This window comes from Anabrus simplex, chromosome 6, assembly GCF_040414725.1.
Source record: "Anabrus simplex isolate iqAnaSimp1 chromosome 6, ASM4041472v1, whole genome shotgun sequence".
Classification (NCBI taxonomy): Eukaryota; Metazoa; Arthropoda; class Insecta; order Orthoptera; family Tettigoniidae; genus Anabrus; species Anabrus simplex.
Genome location: NC_090270.1, coordinates 119,235,229 through 119,255,847, shown reverse-complemented (window position 1 = coordinate 119,255,847; position 20,619 = coordinate 119,235,229).

The following is a 20,619-nucleotide window of genomic DNA, read 5'->3' as shown; positions in this document are numbered from 1 at the left end:
GTACGCAAAACATACTGTATATATACATTATGCTCAAAGCAAATCTCTTTGAAATTAGCTATAAACCCAAGGCTTGTTGACATTCCAGTGAGGAAACGAAATGGAAGTAGCTAAGCTCTAGTTCTTATCTCTCTGTAATGCTGACAACCTTAATTCGCGAGCTCTCGTCCTGCCATCTACGCTGAATTAATGGCGACAAGAACAGTTAATCTGTCGCTCTTGTAGACGCACTTAACTTTCTGTAGGAAATGAATTTATCATGTTAATGAAAAGACTGCCGAGCAATTCTCGACACATTAACATCAACCACAAAAGCGTTTCCATGATTTATAATGACCCGATGTTCCATATTGTTCATCAGCATGTATTTCATCTTAACTAATATATTAATCAACAAGAACTACTTGAGCCTAGCTGGAAATCAATATATTGTTCTACAGGTACATTTTTGTTCGCCTACAAAATGTATTTTCATTAAATACGAGGGTGAATCGAATATGAAATATTTTTCCACGTAGATTTTCGCATTAGAAATACATTTTTCCCAGCAAGGAGGAACGTTTCTTATCTCAACATCGTAGAATGAAGCTCACTGGGTCAGGAGCCAAGTGTGTACGAATTCTTCCACGCCCTCTTCATCTTTCAAATCTTCGCCCTCCTAGAGCTCCTCTAAGCGATCCAAACAAATGGAAATCGCAGGGCATTAGCTCCGGGCTGTAAGGAGGATGTGCGGTAAAGCGTGCGAGGGATGAAAATGGCTTTCGCGCATGCGCCCATCTCAAGTCTCAAGCCCTGGCAACGTGCACCCGTTCCGTGGGCTGTGACTCTTGCAATTGAAGTGCTGTTGCGAAATTTCAATGTGGTAGTGCAATGGCGCTATAATTTGCTATAATTATAATTACTGCATAATAAACAATTAATAATGGACATGAATCTGTTTCTTCTGTCACGTCTAATGTTTGTAGCTGAGAGTGTAGTATCTGTTACTCGTGCCGTACCTACAAGTTGCCGTGACTTTCCCGTCAGACGCAGATAGTACCCAGTGCATGGACGTGAACAGGAGGTGGACACTACTTGAGTTACAAGGCGCAGCAATGTTACACTCCTGCATGACAACGCCGGACCGAATGAAGCTGAGACTGTACGGTGCCAACTTCAGCGCTGGGGATGGGAAGTATTGGAACAGCCACCATACTTACCGGACCTGTCTCAATCTGATTTTTATCTGATCCCCAAAGAAAAAGGAGCCATTGCATGGGTGACGGTTTGGGACACGAGAAGGCAATGAAAACGTTGTGAAACATGAGACTGCAAAATACACACATGGTGAAGCGTCTGATATCCATCGTCTCCCACATCGTTATCATGTTGTGGACAATCTAGAGGACTACAATGTGTCTATATCGTAATGTTACTGTACTCTTTTAGAATAAACATCATGTAGCAGAAGGATTTCATGACTGACTGTTTCCTCGCTTTATATCATACACCTGGAAAACATACTCGGCGTTATTCACACCTTCCACAGCACTTTACCTTTTTTATTTTTTTATTTCCATTTTTTGGTATATGTAGTATTCATGACTTAGAAGAAAGTAGCCTAAATGGGGTAACTTTTTTGTTTATTGAATACTTTAAAGATTATCATAGATTCGTGTCTATGAATAGTATAGATTGGTTTTGCAACTATTTCTCTACATTGAAGAGTGTAATTCATATTTATAAAATACACATTTCCAACTGTGTCTTTTTTAATTATTAAATTTGGATTCCTATTATGGGGAGATGCTTAATATTGGGGTGATGGAGGTTCCTAATATGGGATTGGATTTCTAAGGTAAATACATAATTATATGTCTACAACTGCAGAAAATTACACAGAATAGTGCATTTATTCAACAGGATGGATGGGTGCACAGACTCAACGTTCTGGGTTCAAAACTCGACAAGGATACATTTGCTTACTGCTAGTGGCGTTATTTGATTTCTGCAGCGTGAGCTGGCTTTGTAGGTGAACTTGTAATATATAAGCTGTGGACGAACTTGTGACTCCAGATGTGCTCGGCTGCTCATTCATCGTTGGTATTGAAATATATAAATATATTGAAATATTATTATTATTGTTATTATCATTGCCGTCCCCGCGGTGTGGGAGTAGCATGCCTGCCTCGATTCCCGGCCAGGTCAGGGATTTTTACCTGGACCTGAGGGCTGGTTCAAGGTCCACTCAACCTACGTGATTCGAATGAATGAGTTAACTGACGGTGAGAAAGCGGCCCCCGTCTAGAAAGCCAAGAATAACGGCCGAGAGGATTCGTCGTGCTGATCACACGATACCTCGTAATCTTCAGGCCTTCGAGCTGAGCAGCGGTTATTATTAAACCCAATTGTCTTAAAGTTGATAAAGCAATAATCTTTTTCAAATCAAATTCAAAATTGGCCCCCAACTCAGCTATAAATATAGTGAGACCAGCCATAAGTAATAAAAATGTAGATAACCAAGTATCAACAAGGCCAAGGCCCTTCAAGGACTGTAGTGCCATGGGATTTGGTTTGGTTATTATTATCATTATTATTATTATTCAGGTAGTAGTCAGTTATTTCACACAATGAATAAACTCAAATCATTCTAATAATATTCATACCCCATAATACGAACTCCTCACTACCCCATAATAGGGAACTTGGCATCTTGGGTTACTCAGGCTTTCAGCTAAAAAATTATTGCAGTTAGGGAAAGATCTAAAGCAGGAACTGATATCTTCATGTTATTACTGTCACTCAGAAAGAAGTTGTTGCGAACAAAATTACCTTCCTATGGGTGTAAGCAAAAACGTCAGTATCAACAAATTATCTCGAAGTGCGAATTTCTTTCTTCAGTTCACTGTAGCGGTCTCTCACGCAAGAATGTGCGGGCGTACTAACAGAACGCGTTTAGGCATGCATTTTTGTAGTTCGTTAAGTCTCAACGCTATTTCAGTACCTCTCGGCGGAGATATTTAAGTACCCCATAATACGAACCACCCCATACAAGGACACTTTCCTCTATGACCTAACCCTCGCATTTTGGAAACGAAAGCTCATTTCTCTATGACGTGGATTCCATATGAAACTCTAAGTCCCTTAGCTATGTTCACATATCGACATCTGTCTACCTAGAGCTCGGATAACTATTAGAAATTATGTTATTATACATGAAATTCCTCTTTCTTACGAAGGAGTTTCAAATTTGATATCTTCTTTTTTTAAATTCGTGGAATGTACACGAGAGAAAATTGGGACCTGTTTAAATTCCTCAGTCCATAAAATCAACGATGATGCGAGAGCTTAATTGGAAGAGTGCCATGACTTACACATAGTTCTGACCCGTACCGGTATTCTACATGTTGTTTGGCTCCATGGATAAATGGCTAGCGGCCTGGATTTTGGTTCATGGGGTCGCGGGTACGATTCCTGGCTGGGTCGGGAATTTTAACGTCCATTGGTTAACTGCGATGCCTCTGGGCTGGATGTGTGTGTGTGTGTCGTTCTTAGCATTAGAATGTATCATCCTCACAGACGCGCAGGTCGCCTATAAGGTGTCAACTCGCAAGACCTGTACCAGGCATCTCCTGAGGCCACGAGCCATTAATTAAAATTCTATATCCTCACCTGACACTGATATTAACACACTCCCTGGGGTTCTGCTCTCCCATTACGAAGTTTAATCACATAGATTCTAACTTCAGCCCCATAACCCGAGAGGAAGTCCTGTGGGAGCAGACAGGATACTGGAAATTGTTTGCGAGCAACACTTGCTTGAGGAGCTCTTGTGCAAGATGTATAAGGCATCATTAAGGGTATGTTGCGTAATTGTAGGTAAGAGAAGTCAGACTAAGGACTAAGCTTAAGGAATACAGGGTGGTCGGAAACAACGTGAACAGGATATATGAGCGTTAGAGTGTTGGTCATACTGATAAATAATTTTTTAAAAAAATACGTCGACATCTCGCAACGTTGTCATTTTATCAGCTGTTAAAGTTAGCCAATCCGATCGCTTCGCTGGCGATTTCAGATGCGCGCTGCGAGGCAGTGTTGCTAAATCTGCATGTGGATTTTGACCGGCTTGAGACCACCAATAGAAAAAATAAACTTCTCCAGGGAAGCAACTTCAACAAGGACCACCCTGCTGATAATGAAATGGCGTATGGCTTTTAGTGCCGGGATGTGTCCGAGTACTTCGGCTCGCCAGGTGCAGGCCTTTTGATTTGATTCCCGTAGGCGACCTGCACGTCGTGATAAGGATGAAATGATGAAGAAGACAACACAGACACCCAGTCCCCGTGATAGGAAGATTATCCAATTATGGTTAAAATTCCCGACTCTGCCGGGAATCGAACCCTGGACACCTGTGGCCAAACGCCAGCACCCTAACCATTGAGCCATGGAGCCGAAGCACCGTGCTGATCGGCTAGGCCCACAGGAAGCACGCTACTGTGGCATTGGTTGAAACCCACGGTGTGTTAGTGTTTGATGCTCACTTCTCGGCATGGCTCTCAAGCCGGAGAACGTTGTTTTCGACCACCCTGTATATTCAGTAATAAATGTGAGTTTTCTTGATTTTTATAGACCACAGTTTTGAAAATAAGAACCTCCATATGTTTTGGAACAAGCCATTTCTCACATTGACAGGATCATAGAATCGTGAATGTATGCATCTTCATTGCAACCAAGGATTTATATACAGAGTCTCTCATATAAACCCAGACCGTCCACCGGCGTTTCTACTCTCCCAGTCCTAAGCAACTCTACGGGAGGCGCGCCTATAGTACTTGACCTTGCAAGGAGCATGCGAGTGTTCGTCCTAGCATCAGTAGCCAGACTACGTGTCGGCTCGACGGGGATGCCATCCAGTTATTCAGCAATTTCCTGGTGAAATGCTACCTTCATGAGCACAGATTCACGTAATTGTAAATAAATTTGAAACTACATGCGCGCACACGAATAGATTTAACAGAGGTAAGGCTAGTTGTCATAGGTAAGAATCTTGAACGGTTACCGAACAAATCATTCATAAAATTAGCACAAGTAGTGGTTTCGGTTTCTTCTCCACACAGCGCTACAAAGCTGTTACACATCAAACTGTACAAATTTACACGGGCCCATAGTTTTAAAAGTGCTGAGCCAGCCACAAGATTGAGATATTGCGAGTGGTATCTTGCATAATTGAGTGTTCGTTTATTCGACCTACAGCTTGTTCTTTTCGGATGAGGCCTGGTTTAGTCTTAATGGTCGTGTGAACAGTCATAACTCTTGCTAATGGTGTGCATAAAATTATTATGGTGTTTATGAAGTCCCTCACTATGAATTATGACACTTCCAGAATGTCTTATGAGGTAAGATTTCATAAAAGGTAGTATACACACTTTAAGCTGTACAGTAGCCGCGCGTGACGTAAGTTGGCCTTAGGTAGCTGCCGTAGCGGAGAGTACAAACACGGTGCGCTCGGTATGGGTTTATAACAGAGACTCTGTACGTCTGAAATAGAGTGGTCTACCCAAGGGTTTCACCTCAAATATCTTCTGACAAATTCAAGGTAGTGACGACCTCATTTTCTCTTCTTCTTCTTTATCTGTTTACCCTCCAGGGTCGGTTTTTCCCTCGGACTCAGCAAGGGATCCCACCCCTACCGCCTCAAGGGCAGTGCTCTGGAGCAGGGGATACAACTGGGGAGGATGACCAGTACCTCGCCCAGGCTGCCTCACCTGCTATGCTGAACAGGGGCCTTGCTGGTGGGTGGGAAGATTGGAATGTATAGACAAGGAAGAGGGAAGGAAGCGGCTGTGGCCTTAAGTTAGGTACCATCCCGGCATTTGCCTGGAGGAGAAATGGGAAACCACGGAAAACCACTTCCTAGGCGAATAACAGTCAGCGTTTCGGAGTCCGTCCCCTAATTCTTCAGGATGGAGGCTGCATGAATCATCGGAAACACCACTAGATATTATATGATTATAGGGAAATCGGAAGAACCAATGGTGTTGCCACAATGAAACGCACTAGGTATGATGAGGAGCGAGGTAGTTTGACATTGCTTTTCACACTGAAGCAGAAAGATCTAAAAAGTGCATCAGAACTATACCGGCAGAAAAAATCAGGGATGCTCTTCGTGTTATGTTAAGAAAGATGGTGCGATTGGATTGGCGGAACACATTTTTCTTTTCGAGAAAGGGACATTACTTTGTTACTTCCGGGCACGGGATTCAAATTGACAAACTTGCCGTATTTGTTATGCCAGATGGTCAGCCGCTGCCTTTGCGTCATAGGACAGGAGGGAAGGGAGGGGAAGTGGGAAGTGGGAGGCAGAGGTTATGCGCGTCACATCACATATCCTTAACAGATTCCAAAGGTCACTACTACACCGTTGTGAACTGTGCATCGAAGTAGGAAGGGGGCACATTGAACATTCACTGTAATCAAACCACTAGGCGCAGTGTTTCCTTCGTTCAGTATTTCATTCCATTTACAATGTTGTGAGTGAAGGAATACACAACCGTGGGACGGCAGCGTTGCATCTTCGAGCGTGTTAAATAATAAGAAAACGTTACTTTGATCAGCAGACGAGAGAAGAAACGATCAGGTGGATTCCTTGACTGACAAGTGTGCCTTAATTACAGCGTGTTCTTGTATTGTGTGTGTAGTTACGGCTGTTTAATAAACAAACTGTGGATATTGTCTGGAAGAGATAAGAACAATCCTGTGAGAGTCGAAGGAGAAAACTACAGTATACGCGCGGAGCATTATCTCTGCCTCCATCATACACCCCACTTCCCCTCCCTCCTCTTCTCTTCCCTGAAGCACGGCAGTGGCTTGTGCTCTGGCATAGCAAATACGGCAAGTTCGTCAATTTGAATGCCGTAACCTCATTTTCTCTTCTTCTTCTTTATCTGTTTACCCTCCAGGGTTGGTTTTTCCCTCGGACTCAGCAAGGGATCCTACCCCTACCGCCTCAAGGGCAGTGCTCTGGAGCAGGGGATACAACTGGGGAGGATGACCAGTACCTCGCCCAGGCTGCCTCACCTGCTATGCTGAACAGGGGCCTTGCTGGTGGGTGGGATGATTGGAATGTATAGACAAGGAAGAGGGAAGGAAGCGGCTGTGGCCTTAAGTTAGGTACCATCCCGGCATTTGCCTGGAGGAGAAATGGGAAACCACGGAAAACCATTTCCAGGATGGCTGAGGTGGGAATCGAACCCACCTCTACTGAGTTGACCTCCCGGGGCTGAGTGGACCCCGTTCCAGCCCTCGTATCACTTTTCAAATTTCGTGGCAGAGCCGGAAATCGAACCCGGGCCACCGGGGGTGGCAACTAATCACACTGAACACTACACCACAGAGGCGGACCCTCATTTTCTCGAAAAGAAAAATCTCTGCCAATCGGATTGGACCAGCATTCTTAAAATAACACGAAGGCATCCTTGATTTTTTGCCGATATAATTATGATACACCCTGATTGCAGTTTGAGTGTCTTAATGGACAGCACCCTTCATATCTTCCAAATGCGCTAATCATGCTGTGAATGCCTTTACACAAGAACATTGTGCCTCAGCAGCTTCCATATTGTCACATCCGTAAACGTCCGCCTCCATAGCGTAACGGTTAGCATTATTAGCTGCCGTCCTCAGAGGTCCGGTTTCGATTCCCGGTACTGCCGGAAATTTAAAAATGGCAGGAGGGCTGGTATTCGGTTAAAATGGTACCTGCAGCTCACCTCCATTGGGGGTGCTCCCGAAAAAACTGCACCACCTCGGGATTGAGGACACGAGTTACTGTAATTGCCCTAAATATTACTGAGACTTGAGTAGAAGCTACATTTTGCTCTGGCCTGTACCAAGAGGCAGGTACAAATACACTGCATCCAGCGAGGAATGGCAGCAGGGATAAGTGCTGCAAAATCCTCATGGATAAGTACATTAATTTTGCCAGTTATACTTCTTGAGGGCTTGCCTGGTGGAGGTGGTAAAGGCGTACTCGGTTTACCCGGAAGAACGTGGGTTCGACTTCTCGTCAGGAAGTCGAAACATTTAGGAAACAAAATTTCCACGTTCAAACGTGCGCATGGCCCTGTCGGCTCACACCAACTCCGCAATTAGCAGCAGACTTGTAATTTTCTCTTGGCCACTCTCTGCAATACACCAATAAGTTACATAAAAACGAGGTTCAATTGAAAGTTCTTTTATCAAGAACATATTTTTAAGTTAACGATAACATTTAGGCTTTGTAAGAAACTTTGCATGAAACACATTTCAGAAAGTGCAATATGTGCATTTCACCACTTTTCCATTGCACAATTTTCTCTTCTTTATGCCTGTCCTTGATTTTCTTCTCATTTTTGGTACCGAACCAGAGCCGAGACTATTTAACCGAATGTATGAGTCTGTTTGTACTCTTCTCTCATTAGTGTGATTTCCTACGCACATAGACAAAACATGATCACTCCCCAGTGTTAAAAGTTGGCATTACATTTCTCCTTTTTCGAGCATCTCCAACCCTGATCACCAGCAGATCTCACTTTCCTATAATGTCTGAATGTAAAAAGTTTAAAAAAGTAGGAGTGTCTGACTCCTTTCAATATGCATTACTTTTACACTGCTCTCCGTCTTCAGTATCACTATCCTATACGTCTTCAGTACCTTACTTGCTGGGCACTAGATCCATCTGTACTACGTTCTTCTCTGCCGCCAGGTACAAGCTAGCTGGACGCACCTGTTTTTCTATCTGAAGGGCTGGTTGCGGCATTCGGGGATTAGGTGGACACTTCCTCGACCTTTTCTGAATTGCGGAGTACGTGTCTGTCCGGCGCTGTGGTTCACTCAGCCTGCACCAAAAATGAGTACCAGGTTAATGTCTGGGGGAAAAGGCGCCTGGATGCAGTGCTAACCGCTCTACTCCACCAAGTACCGACATTACGGATAGTATAAGCCTTTACCTTCCACCTCACCCAGGGCCTCCATGGCCGGTACGCAGATGATTTTGCTTTGATTTTGTTTTTAGTTATACTCCCTGACTACAGCATGTTTCCTTCACAAGTGATGTAGAGGAATATGACGCTGGACTTGCAGTGAGAACTTTGAGTTGGATTTCTCTGTTTCTTTTATGCCGCTCGTAGTTTGATTTTATTTGATTTTATGCCAGTCAGTAATTTAAGTTCTAGGGGATAGTAAAGAATAACATTATCCCGTAAAAAAGGATAATTTCCTGGTTGAATCAGTGACGACAAAAAGTGGGGGCTTTACTTCATTTCCTCATTAAATTTAATGTATACCAACTACTTGTTATTCTGGTGGTAGCAAGGGTAACTAAATATAAGGAGAAGCCCATCTGAGAGTTAATTTCCCTTTCGCACCCTCACACTTTCTGCACAAGACGCGGTCTGCATAATCCTACTCGCTTGTTCCCACAAGCAAACCTTCTACGGTACAGCTATACATAATATGAGAGGTTACATATAAAACGAAACAACCGATAAGAGGAGGCGAGGTGGAAGCTCGACTGAAGTTTAAAATTAGAGCAGGAAAATAATGGGTGAAAGTGAGAAGTGAATAAAAATAACATGTAATTTAAAAAATGCTGATATGTGTTTAGCATGTAGGGCTTCGGTTTAAATTTGTGGCTTGTATGTCAGTAATCTATACAGCTGACTGGGTTATGCATCGTACTGTGATAAATTATGTGCCATCAGGGAAGGGCATCCGTTCTTAAAATTCCAGTTAAAATCCAATATGTCTCCGGAAATGTTTGTGATGAGGTGAATAACACTTTTCCGCGGGAGGGTGAGAGGATCTCTGAATGTAGTTTTCTAGATACTCACTTATCAAATTTAGTGCCCCTGGTTCGAATACGGGTGATTTCAATTGGGATTTTCAGCTGAACTGATGAGTATCCAGCCTTAAAATCCTGGTCAATATTGAAACTGAACTTCAACTGAACACCACACAATCGTATATGAATTGTACGGGAAAGGAAAACAATTGACGTGACGTCCCTTCGACTGATTTAGGTTTTAAGTGACGTTGGATTGCTGGATTTCTTTCACCTTGAAACAGGGTTAGTGTCAGTAAATGTATTGTTAACTCATTTTTGTTTAAACCCACTTAAAAGCCAACAGCTTGTGACGCATCTAGATATTTAGAACCTCAATCAAGTGCGTACGTGTTAATTCTTCATTCTACTTTCTCCTAGTGTATGGTGTGTGTGATGGAATATCCGTGATATTTTGCTAGTGGTCTAATATAAAATTCTTACAGAGAATGTTTTTGGCGATGCAAAAATCGGGGAGAGCTGGTATTGGGAAGTGTCCTTAATTAATCTAAAGATAGACATCTGCTTGGAGCGAGAATGAGAAACGACGGAAAATCATCTTCAAGGTTGTCATTGGTGCGATTCGAACTAACCATCTCCCAAATATAAGCTCACAGATAGGCGATCCGAACTCGTTCAGTGAATGTCAAATTAATAACAGCCCGGATAGCACAGTGATCTCTATATCTTCTTACCTTCTTCTTTTTATTCCTCTGCCCCTTCTTCCAAATCATACTTAAACTTCAATTTTTGTCTTATCTGAGTTATATCATCTCAGCAGAAGTTAGAGATTAATGTCAAATCGACGTCTCATAGTTATAGAACATCAGAGTGTCCTTGAAAAAAGGTTCGAGCTTTTTCATGGGAGGTAGCACGCAAAAAACGAAGAAAGAAAGGTCCCATAAACATTGGTCGTAAACCGAATATCTTCGGACTTACGGTCCCTTACCACTACCATCAATGATCAAGATGTTCCAATAATTTACGGAGGGTCGTTTGCAACCAAAAACGGAAATATGTTCCTACCTAATGATTGGTTGTAAACGACTGCAAATGTTGCACATGAATGTTGGGGCACCGGCCCATGTTTATCGCAGGGCTAGGAGACACCTAATGCGGGTCTTCCATGTGCGATTGATTCGTCGGGGCGGGGAGTGACAATGACTTCGCCTCTCCGCTCGCCTGAACTTAACCCTTTAGATTTTTGGCTTTGAGGACATGTAGAGGCCATGATGTATGAGGTCCCCATACATGATATGAATACACTATGAGAACGCGTGTTCAATGCCTGATGCAATCAGGCAACAGCCAGGGGTGTTCCAACGAATGCGTGACTCCATGTGCCGTAGGTTGGAAGCCTGCATTGCAATGGAGGCGCTCACATCGAGCACAAGTTGTGAAAAGAAGGTCAAAAACATAGTGATAATTGATAACTCGGAAGACGCTGGGTTTGCGACCGATGTTTATAGGACCTTTTCCCCTTCGTTTGGTGCGTGCTACCTCCTATTTAAGTATTGGAACCTTTTTCGATGACACCTTGTACATGTCAAGTGCGATGCTTGTTCAAATTTTGTTATGCCATATAACACTGTTGTACCTGTCGTTAATGAGACAATCATTTTGCATGTGCATGATTATATTTCCATCGACCCCTCAAGTTGTTCATGAAATTTTGAGGCTCATAAGTGGATGCCTCTTCCCATCAGTGGCTTGTTGTGACGGACTTGCTTCTTTGCTTTGCTGGTCCTTCGCATCATTGCTGCTCTTTTGATATAAATACCATGTGTCAGGATAGTATTAAACAGTACAGATGTACAAAGCCTTGGTAACTTTGCCAGGATGTTCTCCTTAAAGTCTCTCCTTCGCCTCTTGACTTACACTTTCATAACACCACTACTGATATTTTCCTAACTTTTGACTGTATCGGGAAAAAAGGGAAAAATAGAACAATAAGTTTTGTACGTGATATTCTAAATACATTTTATCATGAGAAACTTCGCTTTAAAACCAACCCTGAAAGAGTTATATCGACATCACTTTGAAGCTCCCTTCTGCTAATTGTTTTGAACAACTTATTACTAACATCCTACTGGCCTCTCTCCTAAACTTAAAGACCAAGATTCATTAGAATTCACCTACTTATTTCCTCGTGATGTTGTAACATACAAAGAGGCAAAAATTAAACTTAAACTGACATAGGCTTTGTTCTATCCGGTACATAAACCAAGTGTTAGGTAAAAACAAAAGTTGATTTTATTTAATTATATAGATAGACCTACAATTTATGTTCTAATAATTTGGCTTTAGCACGTTCACCACGGAGTTATTTTTTGCATTTACTGTTCCGAGTCAAAAGTGGAAATTTTACACATTGTTGTGGTTGATAAAGGGGCTGGCTTTATGTACTTGGACGGCTGAGTTTCTAATCACTGTCTATCCTGGGTTAAAAGTTTCACTTGAAGAATCCTATGGAAGAACATCCGACCTTAAATCCCAGACAAACTCAAAATGAACCTTCGTGGCTGCAGCGACCCCACAAATGCCTGGAATCAGCTGAAGAAAGTCTTCAATGTTTTAGTGGATACAAAACGCGTCGTTTCAGCAGCGTTGACAGTATACTTCCGGTGCTTTTTGCGTGACTTTGTGAGCCACCGGTGGAAATCGACAGCCCACAGGAAAGCCAGGCAAAAAATCCAGCATTGGTACGTACAGGATATACCAATTTCTGTTGTGGAGGATACCTAGATTGATACTGCAGTTCTCTTCAGAACTTAGGAGGAATAAAAAATTCCTCTGGGAAACATTAAAAAATTGGTAAATTTTTCGACACTATTGAGATAGCTTCTGGAGATTTTTCATCATTTTACGGTTCATGTTCTTGCCACCAAGTACGGCCGATATTACAAGAATTAACTCTCTGCTCTTGAGGAGGCAGAAGGATACATATCTGTATGAAAGTCTGTACCAGTGGTGATACACGCGATATTGAATATGTTCAGTTTGAATTTGGTTTATTATTATTAGTATTATTATTTCGAATGGGCCACCTGAAGACCACGATGTTCAACTTTTCTTTTTTTCAGAGGGTGCCTGTTTTCTTACAAGTGGTCTGTCCTGAAACTTCTTTTGTTTGATTATTCTTCTGAGAGATGCTCGGTTTCTGATGTCTTTAGTTACTTCCAGCTCCTGTATGTCTTTCTTCACTTCTGTTAACCATGGTGTCCCTATTTTCCTGTTTTTCCTCTAGTTGAAAGACCGGTAGGTCATCTTAGTTGGGATCATCCTCGTGACATGTCCATAGAAATTCAGACGCCTCTTCTTGGGTACGTCTGTGATTTTTGCTGTATAACTGTATAGTTCCTGGTTTGGTCGCCTTCTGTATTCGCCATCTACTTTGATCGGTCCTAGTATCTTTCTCAAGATCTTCCTCTCCTGGACCTTTTTATTATTATTACTATTATTATTTTTATTATTATTTCAGCTAATCTATCCTTTAAGGTGTAGTAGCGGCCATTTACTACCTACCACGAGTGTACATTCCACATGCCGTAACATAATTCAATGTTGCCTCTGATGACACACGTCATGCCAGTAGCAATGGTATGCAAGTTATGTGAGGAATGTTCATGAGTAGGTGAGTATAGCACACAGCTCTACTCTTCCATCAGCATAATTATAAACGTAACCTAATGCGAAATCACGCAAATATAATCAATGGTACTAATCATTTTTACGTGAGCAACAATTTGTGACATCTGAAGTCATTTCTTTTCACTTTCGAATCAGTTAATTTCTAACTGTTAGACTCTTCAGTCTGCTGAAACTAATTTGTGAATAAATACATTAATAAGCTACCCGAAAAATGAAACATACAATAACAGAAATGTACCTGAAAGAATATCACCAGATTCTATCAAATCATACTAAAAAAATTAGAAATGTACGTTTAAATTCTGTTTAAATAGATAATCCGGCCCATAAAGCCAAGAATAACGGCCGAGAGGATTCGTCGTGCTGATCACACGACACCTCGTAATCTGTACTTCTCTGGGCTGAGCAACGGTCGCTTGGTAGGCCAAGGCCCTTCAAGGCTGTTGCGCCATGGGGTCTGATTGTTTAAATAAATACCACTTCAAATAAGGATTTTATTAAGGAAAGTTTCAAGTTTCAAATATTTAAGGATTTAAACAAAATTTAAACATACATTTCTAAATATTTTTGAGTTTTTCTTAGAACCTGATGATGTACGTTGAAGAACGAAACTTGTCATTCTATTTTAATTAAATTGTTTCTTTTTCAAGTATAATTCTATTTCCATATGTTTTCTTTTTCAACGTGTTTAAAAACGCATGCATTCATAAATTAGTGTCGACGAAATGAAGAACCAAGTAATGAGCAACAATTCGCATAATTCGCGGGCGTGGCCTGTTTCGTTGCAATGGCCTCACAATTTTTAGGCGCAGAATATATCACGTGGTTACTGAATGGAAATTTGAGATTGCACAGACTGTAGGTTTAGAAAACTTTCTTTTTCTCTCCTGGACTCACCTTTTCCGAATGTTATCGAATCACACAATTTCCAGTCTTTATCGACTTTATTACATCTTCCCAACTGTCTTCGGGAGGGTCCACCTGGTTGCAGTAGGCATACTTGGTTGCGACTTGCGACGCTCGTGGGCCTTGGACTTCTTACCTTATATGTGGATTCCCTGTCGAGTCAAAATAGACTGGATGTCAAATATTATAAGCATGTTGCTTTGTAAAAAAAAAATTTAAAAAAATCATCTGTATGAACTCACATTTTGTTTTGTTTTATTCAATTTGTAAGTGATGATTGCCATTGTTGTATACAGTGGCTATGCATGTTTCCATTATTTAGACTGAAAGACCGAGCTTGAGAGCGCGGTCGCTTAAGTGAGGCCAGTATCCAGTATTCGGGAGATAGTGGGTTCGAACCCAACTGTCGGTAGCCCTGAAGATGGTTTTCTGTTGTTTCCCATTTTCACACCACCCAGGTGCTGGGGCTGTACATTAATTATGGACACGGGCGCTTCTTTCCCACTCCTATCACATTCCAATCCTATAAGACCTATAAGACTGAAAGACATATTTTTAGATAAAATTGTTTTCATTATTCATATTTATTGTATGCTACACACAGTATGACGCAATTAGTTTTGAACAGTTTAAAGTATCGTCGCTGCCGGGACAAAACCTCCTATGTGAAATGTTTTAGCTTAGAACATTGGCCGGTAAGGTTCTGTCATCTAAGGCGCAATATTGTGTGGATATGGTCAAGGCATTCTCGCTCTTCATAATGTATGTGCTGCGGGTCAGTATATCTCCAAAAATATTATCACATAGGAGGTTTTGCCCGGCAACGACGGTATATTCATTGCTTCCAAAGTTCTATCTATGTGTTTATGTTCATTATTATAGGCAAATTTTCAAAGGGATCCGTAACACAAAAAAAGGGTTAAGAAAGCCTCTCTTGTAGCTAACAGTGGAAATATATCGACAAATGTAGAAACACATTTCACAATGTTATTCCTCACTATGGTGGGCTAGGGATCGAGTTGGGGTTGTTACATTTGTTTCTAGGACTACCTGCTGTTAGGAAAAAAAAAAGTGACAATATGTCAAGCCTTTGCCAGGGATCAAATGTGTGAACAAAAGATGCTAGCATTCCCTCTTGAAGATTATTAACTAACAATGTTGTAGAAATACAACCCACAAAACTGGCTGAAGAAGTGCAGTTTGTTTAATTTAGTTTGTAGCAGTCTCAGTTAAACCACAATTCTTGTCCTAATTAAACTTGGAAACAAACGTTACGCCGAAACCGCTGCCAACGCTGTCCGCAATAAAAACTCAAGCATGGCGTTAAATCCAAATGCAATTCCATAGGCCAGAAGTTCGTACCTCACACAGGTGTGACTCGAGAGCAAGAAAACCCATGTGATACAAGAGATAGATGGATACAGGGGTAGTGAGGAGACGAAGAAAGGAGAGCTGTGTTGCAAAATACACTTCATCTTCTCCCGAACGCTCTCTGTCCCTTCCGTAATAAACGATTGGAGCTAACAAAAGAATAAGACATGATCTATCTGGAAAACTAATATGCACGAGAGGATGAAATATCAGCAAAAGGAATCAAAACCATTTTTCAATTTTAAAAACCTCTCTATAAACTATCAAAAATATCATCATTTTTCATTTGATAATTAATAGATAATGTATAATTTATGAATCAGCCTACGTAGCTCAGGCGGCCTATTAATGCTGAATTCCGTGGTACAAATTCCGGTTACTCCTTGTGAGAATTGTGCTGGACAAAGCGGAGGCGGGACAGGTCTTTCACCGGATACTCCGGTTTTCCCTGGCACCTTTCTTTCCAGCAACACTCTCCAATGTCCTTTCATTTCATCTGTCACAACCGAGCTCGATAGCTGCATTCGCTTAAGTGCGGCCAGTATCCAGTATTCGGGACATAGTAGGTTCGAACCCCACTGTCGGCAGCCCTGAAAATGGTTTTCCGTGGTTTCCCACTTTCACACGAGGCAAATGCTGGGGCTGTACCTTAATTAAGGCCACGGCCGCTTCCTTCCCACTCCTAGCCCTTTCCTGTCCCATCGTCGCTATAAGACCTATCTGTGAGGGTGCGACGTAAAGCAATTAGCAAACAAAACAATTCATCTGTCATGCATTAATCATTGCCCCGGAGGAGTGCGATAGGCTTCGGCAGCCGGCACATTTCCTATCCTCGCCCCTAGATGGTGGGCTTCATTCATTCCATTCATGACCCGTTCGAATGACTGGGAACAAGTTGTGACAGTATAATTTTATAATATTCCTTAAAAGTCTAATCACTGCAATTAGTGGAATTCAAATCGCAAGCTTTGAAATAAATTGCTATGGTTTACAATTCTAACTAGAATATGGAAGTTGTTCATCTGTTATTCCATTTTTTGTCTGTAGAATAATTTTATTGCATGCTCCCATCAGCATGTTCAAATTGTCTGATATACGTACTATAAGACCAGTCTTTCTCCACCGTACTCTGTCTCCAGCTACAAACCACAATAAAATTTAAATTTTTGTTATTATAACCACATATATATATTAACGGAAGCAGGATGAAGAACATGGGTGATAAACGTGACTATGACAGGAAAGTAGACGAGTAAACTCGGAGAGGATTAAATGGGGAGAACTAGTAATTTATTTTTCAACCACACAGAATGCTTAGGTATTAAAGACACGAACCTGCAGTTTTACTAGCCATTTATAGCACTAATAAGAGGATAAATGATGAGTTTATAAAGGTTCATAATCTACTTCCTGTTTTAATATTTTTAATGGACATCGTAGTACTCAAATTTTACACTGAAATTTACGTACACTTAGCAGCGTGCAACGCTTGTACGCCCCTAATGAGCCCTCCGTGCTAGTAATAGCAATATTTCTGTCTTTGGCCATTTCTTAGATGCTGCAACTTTAATAATGGCATTGAAATGAGTGATGACTACAAGAGGAATGTCCCCTCTACTTCCCAACTTGAATTCTAAGAAAATCATTCGCGTTGTATGAGAAGATATCGATGCAGTAATTTAAGTAAACGTCAGGTACATTAACAACACACGTTACGCTGATGATACCGATATGAATCATGCTAATAGTGTTGAAGAACTTCACCTCCCAACAGAAATAAACGCAGATGTATTCTGGTGTATTTTGTAATTATTTCCCACACCTTTCATAACTGATAAATCTCATCTCGTACGTGACCTGTGTATTTACACGTACGTTATTTGCTCTGCTGATACGTTCTATTTTTTCAATCACCGAGCTCGATAGCTGAAATCGCTTAAGTGCGGCCATTATCCAGTATTCGGGAGATAGTGGATTCGAACCGAACTGTCAGGAGCCCTGAAGAGGGTTTTCCGTGGTTTCCCATTTTCACACCAGTCATATGCTGGGGCTGTACCTTAATTATGGCCACGGCCGCTTCCTTCCTACTCCTAGCCCCTTCCTGTCCCATCGTCGCCATAAGACCTATCTGTGTCAATGCGACGTAAAGCAACTTGCAAATATATATATTCTTCACAATAATATATAGTTGAGGAGAGAAATACTGACCCGCAGCAAATCTATCACTTACAGTCGAGCCGCTGGCTGTCCGGCCCTGACGTTTCTCAGACAGTGTTGCCGATTTTGAACCATACGATATAAACAAACACACACACCTAAAATATTTCACGTATACGCAGATCAGATTGTGTGTTAATGCGACGGAAATGCGTACGGAAAGGTGCGAATATTACCTCTAATATATTGAAAACCAACACTAGTGTAATCATAATAATAAAACGTTCCAATTAAAATTAAGTGCACTCAATAACAGCGTAAATGCCGGGCTGAGTGGCTCAGACGGTTAAGGCGCTGGCCTTCTAACCCGAACTTGGCAGGTTCGATCCTGGCTCAGTCCGGTGGTATTTGAAGGTGCTCAAATACGACAGCCCCGTGTCGGTAGATTTACTGGCACGTAAAAGAACTCCTGCGGGACTAAATTCCGGCACCTCGGCGTCTCCGAAGACCGTAAAAGTAGTTAGTGGGACGTAAAGCAAATAGCATTAAAAACAGCGTAAATATAACAAAACATTCCAGTCGAAGTTATGCACATTCCAAGAACAGCGTAAAGATAATAACAAAACACTGCAGTCAAAGTTAAGCACGGTCAGGGAATAGAATAACCGTAACTCAAAAACGGTAGGCTATAGACGTAATATAAAATAACATTAAAACCGAACTGTGTGAATAGTATCACCGTAATTTTAATCAGAATAAAAAACCCTGAAAATAGTATCAATGTGGCAATAAAAACGTCGCTTTTCACGGTTGTCCTACCTACTTTTAAAGCGTCACAAACTCGATCCACCACTTTTGTAACAGGAAGAAGAGGCACACCGTTATCACGCCCTTTATCAAAATATTCACGTAGCCGGTATATAAATTCACGGCTTTGGCTTTTATAACAACTGGGTTCTTTTCTTAATTGTTTCCGATGATCCACTGGCCATATCACAATAACAAAAACAAACGGCTTACACACACAGTGAATGCATGCACTTCATGCAGGCTAGCGAGCAACTGAGGCCACGTGTTTCTCTTCAAAGAAGTGGCATCACCGCACTAGCAGTACAAGAGAGTCATGGCGACATGAACGGTGATTGGTGCTTGCTGTAAAATCTTAAATATGGCGCGCCAGTGACGTCAGGCATTGCAAACCGTGACGATTATTCTACCACTAGCAGAACTCTTAGTATTCTTTGTGGTAAAATACCTTTAATTAAAACAATAATATAAAATCGACAAGGGGTGTAGGTTTCAATGATTTAATATTAAAATCATACGGCACATTGTAAATTCATAACAGTGTTTTCAAGGTTATATGTATAGTTTCAAATCGCCGCAGGTTGGCAATACTCTTCTCTGCTCTTATTTTTTCTTTTCATCACAATCTGTCAGGGCCGGACAGCCAGCAGCTGGACTGTAGAACGAAAATTCGTTGATACCGTTCATGCAATACTGAACCTTAGATGACAGAACCTTTCTGATCATAGTTCTAAGCTGAAATATTGGCACAAGGCGGTTTTTCTAGGCGTAACAACGATATTATATTGTACCAAAGCCCATTGTGTTTAAACTTCAGTGTAATACTGTGGCTAATATAACCACTATGTGGCTCTTATGATTCACCCTCTAAGGCCCAGATTGTGCCACACTCTCGCCATCTCTCTCTTTATCCTCGTTATCATTACAAATGCTTTCTCGTCGTCGTCTTCGTCTGGTGAGCTGCCAGAGAGAGCACAATATCAGAATATGTTCCTATCTCGGTGGACAACTTGAGTTAGAGTGAGCGTTCTTATTGAAATACGACTTCTCCTTTCGTTTGCTACTAGGTGCTCTAAAACGAAATTTTTACAGCAATGTCACCAACTAGAAAAGCCGCTATGAACCTACAGATATATATTATTGGAATGAATAAATTAGTAGGATAATCGTACGCTCTACCCTAAAGCCAGATTGCGTAGTTCAGAAGTAATAGCCTCCTCCCTTATGAGCTTAAAATCTGCGTCGTCCTGTGTGTGATGTATTGAGAACTAAACTGAAAATATTAATTTTTATTGAGAGGGCATGTGATCCTGTGACCGTATGTGCTAGCTGCAACTGCGTACGTTATTTATATTAAAACCATATGGTTTACTGATATATTCTATTTCTAACATTGATTACATTTTATTTAATCCTACTGTGGTATATTATAATTTTTCATTCTCCCTGGTTTCTGCTTTTTCAATTTAATAACTTCGCAAGAGTGTAAACAAGCTCATTGTCAATTTTACCCATCGTTTCCTCATCTATATAACTGTTCCGACTTTTCTTTACAGTCTTTATGTAGGCATGCCCCATTTTCCGTATCTTCATTGCAAGCGTGCATTAATTTTCTTTATTTACTTGTATTATAGCTTTAATGTTATGCACTCATATCAACCATCACAAAATCCTTTTCATTTCCCTTTTAGTTAATATTTGGATCCTTATCGTCATATTTATAGAGCCTCCGTGGCTCAGGCGACGGCACGCCTGCCTCTCACCGCTGGGTTCCGTGGTTCAAATCCCGGCCACTCCATGTGTGATTTGGGCTGGTCAAAGCGGAGGCGGGACAGGTTTTTCTCCACGTACTCCACTTTTCCATGTCATCTTTCATTCTACTGATATTG